Raw genomic sequence first — 24,334 nt, 5'->3', positions numbered from 1 at the left:
TCTCGTAAGAGGCGACCAGGGTTGCGTCAGGAAGGGCATCCGGCGTAAAAACCTATGCCAAATCATTATGCGGACAACAAAACGAATTTCCATACCGGATCGGTCGAGGCCCGGGTTACCAACGACCGCCACCGGTACCGGTGGTCAGCAGGGTACCAGTGGAAATTGTGCTACTGCTGGGCGAAGGAGGAGAATGAGACGAAATGGAGACGGTTGGTCCGCTGTGGCGACCCCTAACGGGAGCAAGCCGAAAGAGGAAGAAGAAGATATATATATATATATATATATATATATATATATATATATATATATATATATATATATATATATATATATATATATACATACATATATATATATATATACATATATATATATAATTTTTTTGCATGTACAGCCACGCACGTACTGGCACGTGAAAGCGAAGGGACGGCTTGTGTAGTTGTTGTTTCTGGCACGAGGTTTGAGTTTTTTTGCGGGGGGGGGGGGGGTTGCACGTACGGCCACACATCTACGCGCATGCACTAGTATCTATAATTCCAGCAATGTGTGTGTGTGTCTGTGTGTGTGTGTGACTGCTGTTTCTCGACAACCACTGGTCTGATCTAATTGAAACTTGCCAGATATATTGCTGGGGACCTGAGGATGTGCCTTTTCAAGGTTTGATATTAATCGGACAAGTGCTTCCCAAATTATGGCCATTTATTTACCAAACCAATGACAAGACACGTTGTTGTGTGGGCGTGGCCGATGGGGAAGGGAAGCTCAGTTGCGTTCCCCATTACGGGTTACAACGTACAGGCTTCCGAAGAGTGATGACTTCGTGTATTCTCATAATTTCTCGATTGCTTATGCACATTTATAGATAAACACAATGCCCCAAGTTATGATAGTTTTCATATTAGACGGTGCATAAATTTCGGTAACATCAGAGTGCTGGTATGCTCCGAACCAGGAAGTAATTTTTTTTTTCTCTTTTTCTTCTCTTTTTGTTTTTCCTTGCGACGACATTGCGAAAAGGTAAAATACGTTGGCGCTAATTGAATAATTGACCATTAAAACCTTAATTGCGAATCATCGTAACTGTGATGTGCGAACTTCCGTGCCACGCACGAACGAATACGCGAGAGCGAAGAAACGGCCTGTGTGGTTGTTGTTTCTTGCTCGCGGTTGGAATATTTATTTATTTATTTATTTATTTTACGGGCACGTACTGGTATATATAATTCCAGCAGTGTGTGTGTGTGTGTGTGTGTGTGTGTGTGTGTGTGTGTGTGTGTGTGTGTGTGTGTGTGTGTGTGTGTGTGTGTGTGTGTGTGTGTGTGTGTGTGTGTGTGTTTGTTTGTGTGTGTAACCCCTGTTTCTCGACAGCCACTGGTCCAATCTAATTGAAACTTGCCATATATATTGCTGGGGACCTGAGTATGTGCCTTTTCAAGGTTTGATATTAATCGGACAAGTGCTTCCCAAGTTATGGCCATTTATTTACCAACCAATGACAAGACACATTGCTGCGTGGGCATGGCCGATGGGGGAAGGGAACCTCAGCCACGTTCCCCATTACGGGTTACAACGTATGGACTTACGGATAATGATGATTCTAATAATTTCTCGATTTCTTATGCGCATTTATAGATAAACACAATGCCCCAAGTTATGATCGTTTTCATATAAGACGGTGCATAAATTTTGGTAACATCAGAGTGAGCTGGTATGCTCCGAACCAGGAAGTAATTTTTTTTTTTTTTTTTGCACGAACATTTTTTTTTTTTCTCTCTTCTCTTCTCTTCTCTTCTCTTCTCTTCTCTTTGTGTTTTTCCTTGCGACGATATTGTGAAAAGGCAAAATACGTTGGCGCTAATTGAATAATTGGCCATTAAAACTAATAATTGATCAAAACGTTGGCAGATCCAGCAGCCTCCGCATTCTTGCCCTGGACGAAGAAACAAAGAAGTGCCGTTTCCTCAGCAGTTGTTTATTAAGAGCTGCTAACGAGATAAAGGTGTGTACATGGAGACAATTTTTATTATTACTTATTTATTGAAAAATTGTTCCGAAAATAATTTATCAAAAAAAGTGCACAACTTTTTTTTGTTTCCAATTGTCAAAACGGTGTGGCCTTTGGAAGTGTTAAGGAATTCAGCTCTACTCCGCATGCTTGCCAACGAAATATATCTCAATTTGGTGGTAAAAACGATTCACAACGACGGGTTTCCTTACTCATTGCTCTGCAGTCTGCATTCAACCCCTTCATTTGTCATCTCATTGACCTCATTTCATCTATCTATAATTCCAGGTGTGTGTGTGTGTGTGTGTGTGTGTATGTGTGTGTGTGTGTGTGTGTGTGTGTGTGTGTGTGTGTGTGTGTGTGTGTGTGTGTGTGTGTGTGTGTGTGTGTGTGTGTGTCATTTACGAGCGCGAAGGAACGGCCTATGTGGTTGTTTCTGGCACGCGGTTTGAAAGTTTTTGTTTTTGTTTGCACGTACGGCCACGCACGTACGGGCACGTACCTACGGGCATGCACGAGTAATATGAATTATTACATAATACCACATCTGTTATTGCTGTGGCTTCACATACTGAGCAGCATCCTTGTAATGTTATGGTTTGCAGGATTGCTCAGAGATCCGTGGAGTCCTCGTGCGTTGGACCAATCTGGGGGGACCAACGTTGGCCCAACAGCGGCCATCCTGTTGGGCCAACGTCGATTTGATTGATCATTGGGTGAACGTTGATCCGACGTTTAATGGCAGCTCGTGTTGGCTTAATAGATGGAATTCATTGGACAAACTGCAATATTGAATCACCCCTCCGTCTCACCAGTCCGCCCCACCCCATTCCACCCCACGTCCTTTGTTTCCTCCCAAAGTTGTCCACAAGGCCAAGCATCTCTTTCGTCCGGTCGAAGAGCCAACGTTGAACCAACGTTGGCAAGGTGCGTACGACCAACGGCGACGATGCCAACACAAGCCTCACGTCGGTCCAACGTAACTGTGCCAGTTCCAGCTGGGGCACGTTCAAAAAGTTATGCGAACGACACACTCACGATAGTCCAATATCCCGCAGCTAATTAAAAAATTTTCAGCATAAATAATTAGCAATTAAAAAAAACCATCTTTTCTAATCGTTAAAACAGAGTATATTGAAAATTAAAAAACAATGTTTCTTTGGAGCACTTCGGGTGTCTCGTTCCGAGAACATTTTGAACGCCCCTCGTCAATCTTTTACCGCTTTTACCACTATTTTCACTCATCTAAAATAAAGAGATAATTATAAAAACTGCGAGGAGGTGAAGCGAAATACCAACATGTTTTCATATGGGAAACGTGATATTTATCTCGGGAAATTGAGTTTAAAATCTTTGTAACGTTAGTTTATAAAAAAAACTTTACGATGACGTAATTAAGTCATAAATTCATAACGCATAAATGGCACACTCACCCTCGCCTTTACAGAGCGGTTTGTGTGGTACCGCAGAAACTGAACAACATGGGTCATTTGACAAGGTTGGTGAACACGGTGTCCCGGCGACGCCAAAGAGACCGTGTCACACACACACACACACACACACACACACACACACACACACACACACACACACACACACACACACACACACACACACACACACACACACACCGAGACACACACACACACCGAGACACATACACACACACACACACACACACACACATATATATATATATATACACACCACACACCGAGCCACACACACACCCTGAGACGCACAGTGGCCAGCGGTGGCCCCGAGCCAGTCTGAGAGTGCCATTTGAAACATAAGAGAACTTACTGTCGCGAGGCAGGATCAGGGCAGCTCGAGCTATGGTGCGAATCACGTGGAAAAAGGTTTGTTCGTTACCAAGTTTTCCTTTCACATAAGTAATGGCTCATTGTGAATGTAATCTTGCAAATGAAGTCACATTCAGTGGAAGGAGTGGAAGAATTGGATGGATGTATAACGTGATGGAATGCCATGACGTAAATATGACATTCCTTAATACTTTCTGAGTTGTTGAACTTCGATATTGACTTCAACGTCTACTTTGGGTCTTGTGAATGGGAATGCTTATGGCTTTGATTCCACCAGCAGAGTACCCACCTGTACCAGCATGTAACGCGTTCTTCTGACGCATACCTTTATTTGAGCGATGTTTAGGCAACTGACAACTCTGTAGAGGCAAAAAAACCCCCCGGGTTACGTACTTGAAGCAAAAACATACCTACTGCTTGTACTTAAAAACACCTCACTGTACTGGAAAACATGGGGACAGGAATACTGTACAGTACTGTAAATGGTGGAGACTTGTAATACCCTCCACTACCTGAAGGTGGTGCTACACGATACACATTTACATTGAGAACTTGCATCCTCCGCCTCACCCACTCCCCCAAGACCACAGGGAGAGATAAAAACACCCCCCATACATTAATTGGGGTCATGTTGATCCGATGTAGCAAGTCTGGATGTAAACAGCCCACAACTGCAGGAATAACAGCGCGGCAAACAAACAAACAAACAAACAAACACAGAAACACCAGTCCGTGAATTGTAGTAAGGATGCCCACTTCTAACCACCCAATGAGTTGGAACCAGAATATACAACGACAGTCCAGAAGACCTAATAATCATCGGATCATGCTCGACTGAAAATCATTGAACTTTATAACTATTTTTTTCTCGTCATGGTTTATATAAAATTCTCACATTTTGCTGGGAAGCTTTTGTGGAACAATATAACTTCTGAATAGTGTCTATAATGTATGAGATGTCTCATAAAAAGCTTCCAATATTGTTTTTCAAAGTAAATAATATATATTTGGTGCTATAAATTTTCTAGCAAGATAAGGTTGAGGTGTGCCCATTCACCTTTGAGTTGTCTTTCCTGAGTTCAAATCTCAACACAGCTAGAAACTGTCACCCTCGTGTTTCACATGCAGAGTGAGGTCTCAATGCCGTTCATCAGAGGGACCGTTAAGAAGGAGGACCCATCTCTCAAAGACTGGTGTTGGCTTAAGATCTTAACGCCTTCAGTTCAAGCCCCTGTCATTTCGTTGAATTAGCACCAAGTGGGTTGACTCAGCTTGTCATCCTTTCGAGGTCGGCAAAATTAGTAACAGCTTACTGGTAACAAGGGGCATTGCATCAGCGGCACAGCTGTGCCCCCATAAAAATGATGCAGCTAAACACCCATAGGTTACACACAAATAAATAAAAACCCATCTTTCAGCACTGGTCCTTGGTTGACTTCAGGTATCCTACGGTGTCTTTCACGGGGAGGAGGTGAGTTATTGCCGGTGCTCTGAACAAATTACACATTTGTGGCCAAATCACCTTCAGTCGAAGATCATGCCTGGCCAGCCATGAGTTCGTGGACGACAGGGCAAAAAGGAGAAACGTAGCCTGACCCACCCCACAATATGGTGGGAATCATTCTGGCCGTTAAAGTCATAGGTAGTAATCGTAGTCGTAGTAGACAATGGGGAAGCATGGTAATTTGAATGCCGAAGGGCATCGAAGCCGGTACACCGGGCCAAAATCACAGAACCATCAGAAAGCGTCCGTAAATTAATATTTAAGTAAATGAAAATAAATAAATGAAAAATCAAATGCAGGTGAGAGACCTGAGACAATGTGGAACCACGGTTCGTATGCTTACACAATGTGTAAGCACACCCCGCATATATATATATATATATATATATATATATATATATATATATATATATATATATATATATATATATATATATATATATATATATATATATATACACATAACTCTTTCTAACCACTGACTCACTCACTGATATAAATGTTAAGTACTTTCTTGGTGGGCTAAAAAGCTGGAATTTTGGAAACTGATGCAACTCAAGGCTAATACAGTATCTCAGGAAAAAAATCACAAAACTGTCAGAGAATGTTCATGAACAAAAATATCTTTAAATAAATGTCAGCCGGCGCAGGCTCAGTCTGCTCACGTTGGGTCACATGACTCAAGACAATGAAGCTTACACTTGAACTGATTGCTCGGCAGAACTAACACGCACCTCTTCCACTTCTTATTCCATAACTTTTGCCATATTTTCATTAAAAGCACTACACTGTAGATGTAAAACGTTCTCATAAATAACTCGTTCTCATCATGAGTTCTTCATTTACTTGAGTTATTTACCTGCTTGCAGAATGTAACCACAACCAGAAGGGCATTCGATAGAGCGCAGACCTCTGCCATGTAAATTCGTTTACGAGCAGATAATTTGATACAACATCAGTTTCTACTCTCTCGGACCACATGTTTCGACAATGTATGTATGTATATATATATATATATATATATATATATATATATATATATATATATATATATATATATATATATATCAGAACTGATAGAAGCCATTACTCCGTGTATGCTATTTATGATGGAAGTTGATATTCCTGTCCTCTCTGTGCTCGTGATGGTGTGTAAATATGAATGTTCATTTATGGGACTGTTAATATTGAGTAAGTTTAGAGAGCTGGTTTGGTGTTTGATTTGTCAGCATAAAATGGGAATGAGCCTACTTTACTACCTGTATGGTTAGCTTAGGAATGTAGTACAGTCAAGCTCGGCTGGTGTAGCGAGTGGTTTGGGTGGACAATAGTCCTGGACGAATGTATGCGTTGAGTGTGCTGGTGTTGCCTTCTTGGTTCATTGGTGTTTTCACTGGTATAGGGGTATTGTTTATGTATCTATTCACATGTGGCTGCCGTTGGCAGAGTCATATCGAGGGTAATGGGCTGAAACACGAATTATTATATGGTCTTCGATTGGTGACCTGGGCTGCGGAGACGTGTTTTTGGGTTGCGTGATTGTCCTCCAAGCTGAAGGAATTCTGAATATCTCCTATCTCTGAATGTTATTCCGATGTAAAACGAAAGAAGAAGGTATTTAGGTGTCACTTATATTGTGAATTAAACAATAGTTGTGCCATTGCAGGAATTATATCCCAATTGCTCTCTGCTGAGGAGTCCATTCTCTAATACACTCCTCATTCCGTCCGCCTTTCCCCTGATCCAACATTCTTCCTTACCCTCAACCATCCCTACCCCTCTCAATAGCTCAAGGGTCCTCTTTTTTGGAAGCCTCTACTGTAGTACAGTACAGTCTCTTGCTTAAGGCAGTTTCTACTCTCAGCTTCCACGAAGGCTCAGCAAAGCCACCCATTTAACTGTATTTGTTCTGTTAAACCTATTCCAAACATAGTTTTGCAAAAACGATAACTAATGACCCCTTATTTTTACTCAACCCATAAACAATAAGGGCAACTTGATTACAATTGTGAATTTCTCGACGAAAAAGCTTCCATAATGAGATCGACCAGCTTGGCTATAACGTTGCTTGAGATCGTTTACAAAGTTTGAAGAGTCTTTACAGTCACCAACATAGTTGCAAGACTTGATAAATACCGGACCCATGGCGTTGTATGAGAAAAGCCACAGAGCTATTGACTGAACCACCTTTGTGCTGATTTGTACGACCCCTGTGGCACGGCGCTTGGGGATAAGTTAAACGCAGTATAATTTGATACAATTTTTCATTTTCCCCCTTCTGTCCCCTCAAATCTCTCTCCAAATTTTAATTCTTCTTGGGTTCTTTCTGTGTTCCCGGCTTTTCACTCTTCTCTTTCACACCACACCATGCACCCCTTGTATCACTTTGGAGAGCTTTCTTCTATCTTCTTCCTATTGTTTTCCTCTTTTCATCATCTCTGATTTCTTTGTGCTGTCATTTGCATCCGGCAAACCACCCTCCACCTTTCTTACAGCTCTTACAACATTCTGAATCCATCTTGCCTTTCTCTCTGCACATCCTCCAGGTATTCGTGAGCTCTGCAATCTTCCATGTACGTACTTTTTCCTCCTCTTCTGGCCTTTTCAGAGACTTGGCGGTTGGCTTACCCAACCCCCATTCCGAGCCCCTCCCCTTTCACTCCCTCAACCTCCACAACCTTTTTTTCCCCTGACATAAGCCAGACCTCACCTAATGACTCGCAGCATCTGAAGCAATCACGCTGTTCACCGTTTGGCCCGAACACATCTGGTTGATGAGTCTGTCAGATCATCATTATCCACCTAGGGTTAATGCCACAGCATACATCTCCCTGCCGAGCAATCTCCATGCAAAAGGGACACACGTGAAGTGGTCATTCAATTTGGTCTGCAGTGCATGAGCCCACAGTGTAGAGGCTTGGCAATGTCTACTCCTCTTCAGCGGCATCACCACTGCTCACCGATCAGTCAAGTGGCAACAGTTCCTTGGCTAGGGAAAGGTCGGGGATCCATCCCACACACAGAGTTAACCTGGCACAATGAGACAAGAGCCGCTTCCAGAGCGGTCAAGCTAGACGGGTTTGTGAACAGTCGATCAAGACTGGTTTGGCAAATCAAGGGGTGATTCGAAACACAGCGACTTTATTAAACACGGGCATAAAACGCAAGGGCGTTTTATTGGGTACAGTGCCATTATGTGGTCTAGTGTCATAAACAATGAGCACTTGACTCCTAGCGACCGATATAAAAATGTAAATCACACGGCTATCGGATTAGCTCACCTCTTGTCATGCTGCCATCTTGTTTAGCGTTAGCTGCGCTCCCATGGCGACAGTACTGCTAGAGACAGCTGCCAAACGACTTGGCATTACGGATCTCTGCATCTCACATCTGTACCACGCCAGATGGCTGCATGGCAATTAAAGATCCTGGGAAACATATTTCAGGTTTGCAGAGCAAAGATGCTTTCAGCAATGGGATAGCTGCAGCTTTATACGGCTCTTCGTATACACAACGCAACTGTGTGCCTTAGGAAGTGCTATGCATTAAAGATATATATATATATATATATATATATATATATATATATATATATATATATATATATATATATATATATATATATATATATATATGCAAGAGGCATCCTTATTCATGGATATATTTTATTGCTTGCAACTTGATTTATATATTTTTCTGATATATATATATATATATATATATATATATATATATATATATATATATATATATATATATATATATATATATATATATATATATATATATGATTGCTCGTTTTAAGTTTGTTTTTCTTTTAATTGAATAAACCATTTTAGTGGTGCGTCTTTTACCACCGGTTTTCAAGTATGCACGAAATGACTCCAGATAAGGTTATCTTGGGATTTATCACTCATTTTAATGGCTCCCACATAACGCAGGTAAATGGCCGTGCAGAAATTATTTCTGCTTCCTTGCGCAGATGGTGAGAGTTAAAAATATAATATGTATGGTATGTTCAAACAACTAATGTCCCGTGACTATAGACTGTACTACACACTGTCCAACGTCTCATGACTAGATACTGTACTATACACTGTATATTTTGTCCATTTAGGCATTGAGCTCACAGGGGTGATTTTTTTTTTGGTGTTTGTGGTGATCCAAGGCTCATGGAGGAGTTTGTACATGTATTATATGCTCGACAAAGACACAAGGAGCAGTCGTTGTAGTTTTCCATGAATTACAAGGACATTGGTAGACAATGGGCAAGCACATGATGGCATGTGAGATTTTAACCTGAGTTATTTGCATCATGAGCCAGAGGTTCAGATGGGAGCACTAACTAACAGGTTCAAACATTTGTGTCATCCCCTGCCTATAAAGCTGCATCACACAAACATTTATCCTTCCCTTCAAAAAGTGTAGGTAATTGTTTATCAGTACTCTGTTGGTCATATCCCAAATTCTTTCCATATACTGTATTCTCCAGGGGGCATTGCTTCCGTGGCATAGCCACACTCCCAGAAAGGATGTAACCAGCAGCCAGGTGTTGTGTAAGCAAGAAGGTTTATCCACATTTCATACAACCATCATATAATAACGGGCACTTCCAGAGGAAAGGTTGTACACAATACAACACGGACAACTATAGTGGAAAAAGAATCAGTGGATGAAATATTCATCACACATTTACAAATCCCATCTGCAGTGCACAGCAATAACAAAACTTGACAACATACAGGTGATTTGCTGATCCAGGAAATTATTTACTTTCATAAGAAGATCTTTGTATTAATGGTGAAATATATGATATACATTCTTGAATGATGATATTATATAGCCTTCGGTCTCCTCTTTTTGGCAATTTCCTCTTCCAGAGCATAAATGGGTTGGCCTATTTGAGTCCCCATGATGATGCCTTGGCTCATAATGTGGGGAACCCAGGTTTAAATCCCATATACCATGTGCTTGACCATTGTCTACTAATGCCTTTATAATTCAGATAAGGCACATTGATGTCTGATAATGTATTTGTCCCAAATGTGATATATGTGCAAGCTCTCCAGGAAGCTTAAATCATAAATATATATATATATATATATATATATATATATATATATATATATATATATGTATATATCTTGAAAGCAAAACGTGATCCATTTGTGTTGTACACCAATGAAGCATCTACTCTACGAGCTGTTTATGTATTAGGATTGCGCAGCCTTATCAGAAATCAGCGTGCAGCTGCACGTCCATGCCAGTTACATGGGTGGAGCGGACGACGACCAATTTTCCTGGGTTCCGACCAAGCGTTGGACGGAAAAACGTGAGCGATCGTGACGGCATGTGCTTCAGGCTTTGCAGAGCACTTGGCCGTGCAAAGGAAACAGCTGCATGTGTATAGCAGAACACGAGCTGTCCCAAAGCAAGAGAATTTTGGCAAACAGAATTTCATTACTATAAGACGCAATCAAGAAAAGTTTCCTTTTAAGACTGCAATCAGAAAGTTCTGAAAACCAATTAACGAGAAAGAGCAGACTGCAGAATTCATAATATTGATTAGAGGTGTAGCGAGTGGCAAACTTTCTGCAATCGTTAGAACATTAACAAAAAACACATAAAAGAAGCATAAAGAGGTGGACAGTTATTACCCAGCAGCTGTTGGTAAGCATAAGCCAAATGTCTCCATCATAAAACGCAGGATTGAACGGGAGTTTCGGGCGCTATTACAGCTTTCCTGGCAGGCGTTGCTGGCTCTGATTGCAACCAGTGCGCACTGCAGTACCAGATGGCAGAGCGCTGAGAGCAGCCCTTCTGCTGCTTTGTCCTCCCCAATTCCTGGGCTTAGGGCGTGTTTGAAATACATGATGCGACACCTTCGCCCAACCTGCTCATGCGGTGGTGCAGCGCCAGATACGCTCGGCATAAGGTGCTTTTCTTCATTCTGCTTTCGACTTCGTTATTCTGTCGTTATATTAACTTGGTTACTGCTAACTTTATATTTATTCATTTAGTTGTACCCTGCACTTACTTATTCAACTCGTTTTAAACCTTCAATCTTGTTATTTATTTTCCATAAACTAAGGCTATGACATATATATATATATATATATATATATATATATGATACATACATTCATATATATATATATATATATATATATATATATATATATATATATATATATATATATATATATATATATATATATATCTCCATACAGTCTATTCACCAGGAGAGCTACTCAATAGTGATTTGGTTCACTTTTTAACAATCCTGCAGGATGCAATGTATGTATTTTTCCAGCAATGATTGCTTATCCAGTCTACAATTTCAAACCACATGTTCAGTCATATATGTTTGGGTTGTTTGAAAAATGCTGTTTTACAATGGAACTTATAAAGTGGCGATTTCCCTTGCTTTTTTGCATTAAAAGGCAGTCTTTGTCAACATATAGGATGACTCAATGAAATAATTTGGATATGAGTCCATAAGCCTGGTCTATGCAAAGAGATCAAATTATTTTTTAATTGGAAAGTGCAAGAGACACACTAGACCCACAGTCATTCACAACAACCTTCTATTACAAGCGAAGGGGATAAGAGCTAGGTAACCACAATGAGTCAACTATCCTCACGTGTGGAGCAGACCAGATGGGGTGGGCAGATTATCCTACCCTGAATGTTGTTAACGAGCCAGCTGGGTTTTTACCCACACCCCAATAGTGATGTGGCAATTCTCCTGAAACTAGCCTGACTTCATGAAGATTAAAATCCATGTCCTTAATATTTCGCTGGATTTGAACCTACAACCCCTGAAATCCCAGTCTGGTGTCCTTACGGAAAGGTCACCACTGTACCCAACCTCAAATTTTTGATTGATATATATATATATATATATATATATATATATATATATATATATATATATATATATATATATATATATATATATATATATATATATATATACACACACACACACACATATGAGATGAGTCCACATGTTGTTTTGTACGAAGGTAAAAATAAACCTCTAGAGTCACAGACATTCTTGGAAAGTTCGATACTGTTAAATTTCAGCACAGTGTGCAATCCCAACAAGGAGGTTCCAGAAACAAGATTTAATCCCATTTGCTGGACAACCTGGAATTTTGCACAAAGTTATGATATCATTTTGGGACAGTTTTGAGATATTTGTTTTTTGCAATACTGTATTTATTTTTAACCAGGGGCTGAACCAACAAGAATTCTGGCAATGCCCAATCAATGAGGAATTTGGAAACTTTCCCAATGTTTTAAAAGGCTGCCAGAGAAACTCCATCAGGAATACTTTGCAATTGTGACTCTGGAGAGCGATCTGAGAGGTCATGCTTCTGCTGTTTACCTGTTGTGAATTGCAATGGGCGTGTTGATCCTGAACCTCCCATTGATTCGGACTTTGGAATTTTTATTCCCATAAATCTTTCCACTGAGCTGCCGCTTGACCCATCTGTAAATTTAATTTTTGTTTCAAAATTCATGGATCTCTGAGAGAACATTCAGAAATGCACTTAACAACCTGGGTTTTGCTGGTTGGTAATCCCAACTGAACCCATGGCTCATGATACAGGGGCTGCATGTTCTAATCCCATTCAGTTGTTGAATTTGCATTGTTTACCAAATATCCTACTAATTCACCAAAAAGTACACCAATGGCTCTTCATGTGTGTATCCTGCATATAATTTGTATATACGAGCATTTGATAGACAATCGATCAATATTTATATTTATTTATCTATCTTCCATCGATCGATGACCATACTCTCTTTGGAGAGCCTTCTTTCTGCCAGAGCAGTTTCTATGGCTGAAAACCAAACCTAGACATATCACCACTCTGCTATAGGATTCCATAAGTTAAGGCAATAATTTGCAATTTGATCAGGTTACCAAAACCCAATGGCCTATGCTTTCTAAGGATGCAGCGGTATCTTTAACTTCTATCTGCACATGCTAGCAGATGGGACAGCCGGCTTAATGCCCCCTTCGAAAGGATGACCTATTCATTGGTGCAATGCACTGCTTGCAAAGCAACAGGGTGTTAGTGTGTAGGTAGGTCAGGAATTGAACCGAGGCAAACGGCTCAAAAGCAAGCATGCGACCTACAAGCTATCCTGTCAATCCAGCCGAGCTTAGATCACCGTTTAATTTTTTTTCCAAATTATTAAAATATAGAAATTAATGAAGAGAAGGCAGATGAGTTTGTTTATGCAAAACTGTATAATAAATCCGTACCCTCTCGGACAAAAAGAAGTGATTGCTGAAGGCGATTACGGCCGCAATATATGCTTCCACGAGTCAAATTCAACCACAAAGTATGTTTTGGCATTGTATGTATATTGTGCACAATGGTTACATGACTGTACCATCCCACGTCCAGGCTCCAGCAATAATGGTCTCCCTCATAGGAAAGGGCTAAAAGGTCTCATTCATGCTTCCGAGAAAGGCTTTGCAAACAGGAGGTTAAAAGATAGTGTGATAAAGGGGCACTGGGGGTAAGCAAGGCGACAGGAGCTGCACACAGAGCACCCGCTCAGTGCTTGAATCTCGATCTCCTGATGTTATCGTGCCTGCAGGGGCTATGAGTGCTTGGTATGGTTTTCTTAAGAGCTCCGTTCTCAGGCTTCAATGAGCTGGACCTTTGACTAACGGCTTGGTAAAGTTTTGAGGTGTATACAGTTTATACACAGAGACAAATCCAGTGTCCTATTAAACAGATATCACTCATGTACGCAGTATGGATGTGAGTGGGAGAGATATAATACACTCTTGATCTCCCACCCAAACCTGCATTCCCCCCACCAAACCAAACTTCCTCCATCATCCACATTTAATCACAAGTTCTACACTCTGCAAGTTCTACAAGCACAAACTAAACTTTCCTACAATTTCCTCCAAGTTCCCATTTGCAATTTTGTCAGAGTCTTCAATTTGATATTCAAGTCACAAAAAAAGGAAAAAAAATAATGAAAAAACATGTCGGGACGGAATTTCAAAAACAAACAAACAACCAAGCTAGGTATGAAGGAATGAAAAGGAAAGAATGACATCACAATACCACATCACAATTATTTTACGCATTGCCATTGTCATGGCACTAAGGAAGGAATGATGGCACAATACAAACAACAATCCTTTTATAGATTGCTATAACGACATATTTTGACATTTTTGTCATACATGACTGTGTGGCAATAGTAACATTGTATGACGATGTCTATGTGATAGGTAGTTGTTGGATTTGTAGTATGGTTCGGTGCAATTGTGAATATTATATGTTGTGGGGTTGAGAGGGGGAAAATGTCAAAAGATGTCATGATGGAAATCGGTACCAGGATTGTGGTGTCATATTGGGTGTCACTCCTTCTTGTCAATCCTTGTCACACCTTAACTTGTTTGGTTGGTTTTTATCCCCTGCCGCATGGTGGAAGGGGGATATTGTTTAGAATTCCATCGCAAAAAAATTTTTCATGTTGAAATTTTTTTTTTTACTTCCACCACCAAAGGTGGACGGAGGTTTTATGTTTTCACCTATGTTTCTCTGTTTATTGTCTGTCTGATTGTTTGTTTATCTGTTTGTCTATGAGCAGGGACATCTGAAAAAGTGGTGGACGGATTCGGATTAAATTTGGTGGACATGTTAAGTGTGTGACAAGGATGAACTGATTAGATTTTGGTGAAGATTCGGATGCAGATCTGGCCTGTCAATGGGATACAAAATATAAACTGTTCATCCTGGCAGTGGTATGCGCTCTTCCGAGTGCCATTCAAGTTCTGACTTGTTTCTGTTGTTTTTTTTTTGGGGGGGGGGGGGGGAGAGAATCATGCGGTAAATTGCGGTTCAATTGTCAAGTGGAAATCATGTTTTGAAATACTTCGATTAATACATTGATTATATTCAAATTAAAATTTGCATGAAATAATATCAGTGAAACACATGACACTGCAGGGTCAATGTGGACGCATGTAATGTGCTGCTGCATCACCATTCCATTGTATTAAACATGCAGTGGTGAGCAATATATAAATTATACACAGGAACTAGGAATTATGTTACAAAATAAGTATTGTGTGAAACCACATACACACACACACACACACACACACACACACACACACACACACACACACACACACACACACACACACACACACACACACACACACACACACACACACACACACGTAGCATAAGGAACGTGAGCTTCTGCCTTTTTCCTCATGATTAGTATAATACCGAGCATGGCAAACTACTGGGAAGCTGTCTTTCGCTCTGTGTTAACCCCTTTACTTTGCACGAGAGGCTGTGTTCTTTCTTTCTGTCTTTCTTTGTTTTTAAAATGATTCTGTTTATTCTGAGCCATTTTCCTTCATAAATTACACATTTTGTAGTACCTTGCAATCCACAAGGGCTTGCAATCCATAGAAGAAATTATTTTTGGGAGGAAGCAGAGAGTTCACCACAGTTTCTTAGTAGTCTGTGCATGCGTAGATGCCATTCACCAGCTTGTGGTATATTGTGGGTATATTGTTTCTAATTCATCAGATTTATTTTTGTTATGGCATGAGTGCAATACCCGAGAGACATGATGTCGCTTCCGTCCCGTTAGAATCATTGTAATCTCTTCAGCCATCATTGTATTCGGATGGCTGATGACATTATGAGAGAAAGAAGTACAATTCAGCGATTTTTGCAATCTCCAGATTTGGTACTTTAGCGATGTATTCTGGCATCTTTATCAGTCTTGATAGTTCTGAAAACACTCAAGAACAAAAGGTATGGCTTTTTAAAGTGTTACGACTTCACTTTAGAGTGGCTTTTCAGCATCTAATTTTGCAGACATTTGATGGGGCAGCCATTTTTCCCCGTGCCATACCGACATATGGAGTACTGCTGTAGTCGATGTTAGAAAGTCTATAAATTATATATACAGTGTATACATATAAATTACACAGACAGTATATGTATGTATATATATATATATATATATATATATATATATATATATATATATATATATATATATATATATATATATATATATATATATACATACATACATATCCATCGATCCATTGGGACCATGCTCTGTGCAGAGTGTTGGTGTTGCCTAAGCAGTCTCCTTCTGATACCACTCCAACACAGTACACCAGCAAGCTGGCACTCATTTTGCCAACCTCAGAAGGATGACAGGCAGAGTCAACCCTACCTGGTATTAATTCAACAGCTGATTGGGATTTGAACTCGGGCTCCTCAGATCCCAAGCCCACCACCCAAGGTAGGTGTGTGTGTGTGTGTGTGTGTGTGTGTGTGTGTGTGTGTGTGTGTGTGTGTGTGTGTGTGTGTGTGTGTGTGTGTGTGTGTGTGTGTGTGTGTGTGTGTGTGTGTGTGCGTGCGTGCGTGCGTGCGTGCGTGCGTGCGTGCGTACGTGCACGCGCGCTTACATATATATATATATATATATATATATATATATATATATATATATATATATATATATATATATATATATATTGTACGGGTCACGGGGGAACTACGACGGAGGGGCTGCCTCTGGTTTCTCTCCGCACTCACCAGAAATTGCAGGCCGTCGCACATGAATATCTTCGTGTAGCGGCAGGTTGCTAATTGACCGCGGACACCAATAATTTGACCACATTACCCATGTGTCCTCTGTTTGACAACTGTTTAACTAGGAAAATGTGGTTGCCTTATCAGGGATTCGCGCCCTTGATGCGTGCTTGCGTTACTTACCGTATTATGTGCAGCCGAGCGGTGCTGCCAAGTATGCACCGGCTATTAAGCAGATTTCGGGGACAACTTCACGGCTATGCTAAGGTGCGGACCATGCTAGACCGATGGAGGAAAAGACAAAAACGAGCTGGGTATATTGAAAAGAGGCACATTTATTTTACAAAGCGAGGAAAATTATGTGGTACAGTATGGGATTTATTGCAAATGTACAGCAGGAAAAGCAAGGAATTAGTTGGTGCAGCCAAAGACAGGCAATATTCACAAGAGAAGACAGTGCAGAGTTACGCCGAATATGCTTATACAATCTTAACTTATGCTGTGACAGGCACCATCAAACACACCCACACAACTGAGGAAAATTAGAGATAGCCCAGAGAGATAAGAGGCAGTTGAGGATTAGCTACCTCTTAATACATGGCACAATCGGCAGACCTGCGCAACTCAAACGCTAAGGAAGGGGGAAGGAGGGAAGAAAACTGAAGGTGTCTATAGTGTGGGAGTGAGTGGAGTGCAGCGTGTCATGCAGCGTGGTGTTAGAGGGAGAAGTGACGTGCGAGTTAGTAAGGTTCGCTCTGGAAAGAACTGTGGTTTTGCGCTGAAAAGAATGTTAAGTCGGGACTTGCATGCCGATTGCTCCTGTGCATCCACAGTAGATGAGAGATAGATAGTAGAGAAATATGCCGAAGAGAAAGACTATAACGGAGTGGTGTAAGAATCTGTAAGTGTAACTGTTGGCTGCTGGATATAGCCGAACTGGGCATCGATGAAACGGGAAGGGTCCCGGGCCATAGCAGTCACTCATTCTGTGCCGATTCCTCACTCAGCCTTGCTGACTCATGGTGATGTTCATTCAGCACTTAAGCTTGCCCTTCTGTGTTATCAGCCGACGTCTGCTTCCTCCGAGGTCTCCCGCAATCTGACTCGTCTGACCAAATCTCCACTGAATTACGCCTTTTTATGGGCTCTGAGTGAGGGAGGGGCTAAGAATCTGATCAAATGGGCCTGTTGGTGATTTCAAGCTTCCCTATTGGAACACAGCAGTCGTACCGCACCATAGCCATGCCCCACCAGGCCCCGAAAGTGAAAATGGCCTCATTCGCTCCCTGACCTTGTCATGCATCGGAGCTCCGAGATTAACATGGGGCAAAAGTCTATGGACGTGCTCTCCAGCCCCAAACAGAGAACATTGTGGCATTGCGAGAGATGATTGTAAATCTGGCGTTGCGGCAATGAGGGAGGGGATGCTCATAATGGCGGTGTCAGTAGTGAAGAGGGAGATGTTCGTAACTGCGGTGATTGTAGTGAAGACGTGAACGTAAATTGTGGGGATTTTTAGGAGATGTGTGGAGAGGTTGTGGTAAGTGTGGTAACATTGTGGTGAGCAGAATGAAGGTCTGAGGTGAGACAGCAGTTCGTCACATTCGTCACCTCCCAAGGGGCATAGCTCAGATCGCAGAGTGAAGGGCGGAGTTTTTCATTGCCCAGGGAGAGAAGAGGGAGGAGCTGTTTGGGCAGTTGGAAGTCTGAGATGATGGAGAGAAAGAGTTTTGAGGTAAATGGAGGAGAAAAAGAACTGAGGAGAGCTGGTGAGGAGGTCATCCTGCCTGCCTGTACTGTCTGTTTTTTTGCCCTGTTCCCGGATTCATCTGCCTGCTACCTGTCACCCATCGTCCTCATTGTCCTCATCATTCGCTCGTTGCCTGCTCATCCCTGCTACCTCCAGAGCTGAGTCTCCCAGTTTTTGTCCCTTTCTCCAGCAGTGATTGAATCTGGTTTATGGCACCATAGTTTATATTCAGATTGTACATAATTATTTATTATCAATTCCATGTCCCCCTTTCTTCCCCACCACTACCCACCATCGTAGCCTTCTGCCAGTCAATCATCCCTGGTTAGTTTTATTGTGGTTTCGGGAATAAACCTGTTGGTTTTCAAAGCTTTAAGGTTTTTGTGTCTCTCCATACAACCCAGGCACACATAGTCCGCCATTCATTCGGAACGTCTCCACTGGAGTTAAGCCACTCAGAACATCGCGGGATTTTACTCTCTCACCGCGATGAGCTCAACGTTAGTTGAGCCCTCGACGCTACAATATATACGTAGAGATATATACATATCACCATGCCCACCCTAATTCGATAGGCAAATTAAAGTGGTGATATTTACACAAAGTGAAACTTTCTTCTGCAACACACTGTACTCTTGAAAAAAATTGTGATATACTGCAATTATATTTGGTCTTGCTCGACCATACAGTCGTGCTTTTGTGCAATGAAATGTAACAAAAATATAATTTTTCCACAGTGATATTTTTTGGGACACACTATACACCTGAAAATTGTTTTTAGGACATATTATAATCATATTTGGTCTCACTCGACAACACTGTAGAGTTTTTGTGATGTAAAATACAAAAAAAGTTAAATTTACACATCGTGATCATATTTTTTTCTGGGACATAATGTACACCTGAAAATTATTTTTTGGACATATAGTGAGTGGCCTGCAAAAGTATTCACCCTGTACCAATATCTCCACATTTAGATGAACAACGAATGATGTAGAAAAAAAATTCCCAATGAACTTCTTTTATTCATAACTGAAGAGATCAAACAAAACACGATTGTAGTTGAAGGAGGTTACATGTCAAGGATACCTGAAAAAAAACATGTACAAATCAAAATTCACTGGTTGTAAAAGTATTCAGCACGATAGATCAGTACTTGGTGGAAGTACCTTTTGTAGCAATGACTGCTATGAGTCTTTGTGGGTAGGTCTCTACGAGCTTTTCACAGTGAGTTGTTGAAATCCTTGCCCATTCTTCATGTGAACATTGCTATAGTTCTGCCAAATCTGAAGGGGATTGTTGATGGACAACAATATTCAAGTCTCACCATAAATGTTCAATTGGGTTCAAGTCAGGACTTTGACTGGGCCACTCAAGAACATTTATTTTCTTCTTATTCAGCCACTCCAGTGTGGATTTAGTTTTGAACTTCGGATCAATGTCCTGCTGAAATGTGAATCTCCTACCCAGTTTCAGATTCATGACTGACTCAAGCAGGTTTTCATCAAGGATTCTCCTGTACTTTTCACCGTCCATTGTCCCTTCTATCCTGACAAGCTTGCCAGTCTTTACTGATGAAAAGCAGCCCCACCACCATGCTGTCACCACCATGCTCGACAGTAGGGATGGTGTGGACTGGGTGATGTGCAGTGTTTGGCTTGCGCTCAATGTCATGCTTTGAATTTAGACCAAAAAGTCTGACCACAAAACTTTTCTCCACATGCCTGCAGTATCATGAAGATGTTTGTTGGCAAACTCCATGTGAGCTTTTCGATGTATCTTTTTCAGGAATGGCTTCTTTCTTGCCACCTGTCCATGGAGGCCACCTATGTGAAGGGAATGTTGATTCCCTGATTGTAGACTTGATTGATGTTTATTGATGAACACTGACCCCCATCTTCGACATAGAGTCTTGCAGAACTTTCAAAGTCATTTTTGGATTTACAGTGACATCCCAAACCAGTTTACTGCTTGCCTGGCTGCTGAGTTTGGATGGGCGACCTGATCTGGGTCGAGTCTGGGTGGTATGATATGTCTTACACTTGTTAATATAATGGATTTCACTGTACTCAAAGGGATAATGAGTGACTTTGAAATCTTCTTATAACCCTCCCCTGAATGGTACTTCTTCAACACTTTATCTCTGACTTCTTTGGAAAGATCCTTTGTCTTCATGTTTGCCTTGTTGGTTGACCAAGTGAGTTGCACCTTAAACCTCCTTAGAAAAGCGGAGGAGCTTAATTTTTAAGTTAAACCACTGATTACATCCTGGTGAAACCTATTACACTTATTTTTAACCTTTCAAACGAATAATTTACTCCTGAAATGATTTAGAGTTAATGAGGCAAAGGGTTTGAATACTTGTACAACTGTGAATCATCTGATTTTTCTCTGTTAATCGAACTTATTCACATTTTATCTGCATTTTTTGTTAGCTTTATTACTTAGGAGTAGTTTGTGAAGACTGTATATTAAGTTTGATTTGAAAGTATCATGAAATATGTTCAGGTAGCATCAAAACATGAAAACTTTGGAGGGGGGTGCATACTTTTGCAGGCCACTGTACTTTAACCATATTTTGCTTTGCCGAACCACACTGTAAAGTTTTTGTGATATAAGACGTCGTGATGAAATTTGAAGTTTTCGTCACAAAAACATGCAACATACTTTATGTTGCCATTGATGCACTATCTTGCAATATATATATATATATAAAAAATAACCGTTTTTACAGCCATTTTTCCCTGCTGTGCAGGGGTTAGGCTTTTTCTTGAGGCAATGTTTTATGGCCGGATGCCCTTCCTGACGCCAACCCTGGTCGCCTCTTACGACACACAGGGATATGGTATACCTATTCCAACCGGGACATACACCGGGACCAGTACACTGGTACTCACTTCGCCGACCTCAGATGGATGACAGGCTGAGTCAACCCCCTGGTGTTAATTCAGCAGCCAACGGGGCTTGAACTCAGGACCCTAGGATCCCAAGCCACCACCCTAACCACTAAGCCAACACCAGGCATATATAAATATATATATATATATATATATATATATATATATATATATATATATAAATATATATATATATATATATATATATATATATATATATATATATATATATATATATATATATATATATATATATATATATATACATACATACATACATACATACATACATACATACATACATACATACATACATACATACATACATACATACATACACACACACACACACACACACACATATATATACACTAGTAAAGGTGCGCGTCTTCGACGGGCGTCACTGGCAACATATGGTAAAAGACAGATAGCATGAATGTATTTTAAACAATATATAATATCATTTTTATCCATTGATTATCATTCAGGTTTTCCCCTTCGACTGTCCCATAGTAGCTCCACTTCGATGACATTACCACGTAGTTTAGTGACTACACAACGTGTACCATTCGTGAGTTCCGGAGGATCCATAGAGCACATTAAAATTACAGGGCACCCTACTTTAAAGTGATCCAAAAGGCCCGATCAGTTTCGTCTACATATTCATATCTTGTAGATTTTAGCTGGCCGGATCAGTTTCGTCTCCATAATCATATGTTGTAGAATTTAGCTGATTCTGAAACTGTTAACAGCATGTCGATCGGATGGTTCTGTGATTTTCTACGGTAGTAAACAGAAGTACGACTTAAGCCTGTACGCCACGATGCGGAGACCCGAGGACCTAATATTTCACAACAAACTAAAAACTCACAAAATTTGAAGATATTTTTAAATAAACAATTTATTATAATATCAATTAAATATCATTTTTATCCATTGATAATATGAATTGTTCTGTACAGCTATAGTTGTTCTCCTGGGATCTGCGCATCCATCCACAATCTATGTTCTAATGAAGTGCAGTAGGAATAATAAAAAGTCGGATGAACATGAACTGTTTAACTACCATAATCATCAAAACGAATTTTGAGGGGCCTCTTAAGGAAGAAAATAATATCATTACGATATAATATGTCAAAGCTTGTTTCATTTCATGCAGTAACAAAAATCTGATGGTGGAACAAAAAAGGGGCATGCCGAAATATTAATATAATTTCATTTCATGCAGTAACAAAAATCTGATGGTGGAACAAAAAAAAGGGGCATGCCGAAATATTGATATAGATAATCATCAAAACTAATTTTGAGGAGCCTCTTAAGGAAGACAATAATATCATTACTATATTTGTCAAAGCTTGTTTCATTTCATGCAGTAACAAAAATCTGATGGTGGAACAAAAAAATGGGTGTGCCGAAATATTAATAAAGATATTAATATAGATAATCATCAAAACTAATTTTGAGGCAACTCTTAAGGAAGACAATAATATCATTACTATATATGTCAAAGCTTGTTTCATTTCATGCAGTAACAAAAATCTGATGGTGGAACAAAAAAAGGGGCGTGCCGAAATTTTTATATATATATATATATATATATATATATATATATATATATATATATATATATATATATATATATATATATATATATATATATATAATGTTATACACTCCATATACATACTGTCAGAGTGTAAAGATATCAGATAATTTAAAATGTTATAAAATTTCATGCTTTTCGTTTTGTGTTTTTCACTCCGATTGCAATGTGTTTTTTTACGTGATAATTTCGGCGAGAAAAGAGAATGTTATACATTCAGTGTTGTTTGTTCCTCAGAAGGTGTCTGTTACAATCAAAAGTAATTTGCTTTAGGGCCAGATTATGACCGAGGGATGATTTTTCTTTGAGACATTCAGGCATGAAGTTGCATTTGGTGAAGAAATGTTTTTTCACAAGACAGTATAATTCTATATGTACTTGTATAGTTTCACAGATAAAAATTTGGCGTTTCTTGGACTATTGTTCACTTCTCGTTCCATGGAACGTCTCGAACATCCCTCGTAGCTCGAGAGCAAATTATTTTATTTCTCTGTCAATTGTATACCTAACTTCACGTTGCAATCCACCTGTGGCTCTGCACAATGTTAGATAAACTAAATGTAATTGGGGAGGAAGCAATTTGTTCCTATCTGTCAAAGTACTTTATTTTTACAGCTGAACATCTGCAGGATGCACAGTCATTGGCTGGTGGAAGAAGATTTGCAGCAAGACGGAATCTCTTTCCGTGACGATGTAATGATGCATCTTACATGATTCCACAGCTTGCAAGCTGGGTTGTGAATAGCAGCACGAGCTCAGCCCAATAATCCTGAACTAAATATGACTAAAGTGAGAGGGTACTGCCTGAGGAAGGCCACTGTATGAGTGATAATTGGTCTTTTCTGCCTGAACCTGTCTTTTTGGAAATCAAAACTCTGGGCTGCTTGAGCCACTTCAACCTTGTTACGGTGTATGAAGTCTTCATTCAACTGAAGTATCATGGAGTATGGATTCCCACTCCAGACTAGTGCAGCTGCTTCCCATCTTGATCCCCTGGAGACGAGAGAGTCTAAGGCTCTCTGTGTTCTTGGCATATCTCAGCAGGAGGCTGAATCCCAAGGTCTGCTTCTCACCCACCATGGGTATAGGTTGGTTTACTCACAGTTTTCTTCACCTATCACCTCACTCCTG

General features: G+C 40.3%; 2 long non-coding RNA genes across 6 annotated transcripts in view; one reads left to right on the top strand and one right to left on the bottom strand.

Annotated features, from left to right (window-relative positions):
* The window catches only part of LOC147015748 (uncharacterized), a 257,017-nt gene that overhangs the window by 11,543 nt on the left and 221,140 nt on the right, over window positions 1-24,334 (top strand). For 2 of the 5 annotated variants that reach the window (XR_015049821.1, XR_015049820.1), the window contains exon 1: window positions 11,135-11,270. The exons of 1 other annotated variant lie outside the window; for it this stretch is intronic. This is a non-coding gene — a long non-coding RNA (uncharacterized LOC147015748). Of the gene's footprint in view, window positions 1-3,614; window positions 3,868-11,134; window positions 11,271-24,334 lie in introns of those variants that run through there. 2 more of the 5 variants (XR_015049818.1, XR_015049817.1) reach the window with 2 other exon arrangements.
* The window catches only part of LOC147015749 (uncharacterized), a 152,822-nt gene continuing 142,066 nt past the window's right edge, over window positions 13,579-24,334 (bottom strand). Inside the window, exon 4 of the long non-coding RNA XR_015049823.1 lies at window positions 13,579-15,166. This is a non-coding gene — a long non-coding RNA (uncharacterized LOC147015749). The remainder of the gene's footprint in view (window positions 15,167-24,334) is intronic.

The sequence above is a fragment of the Eptatretus burgeri genome, chromosome 12, assembly GCF_056783735.1.
Source record: "Eptatretus burgeri isolate ZD-2024b chromosome 12, Ebu_testis_v1, whole genome shotgun sequence".
Classification (NCBI taxonomy): Eukaryota; Metazoa; Chordata; class Myxini; order Myxiniformes; family Myxinidae; genus Eptatretus; species Eptatretus burgeri.
The sequence above is the reverse complement of the archived record's forward strand: the minus strand, read 5'-3'. Positions and strand labels throughout refer to the sequence as shown.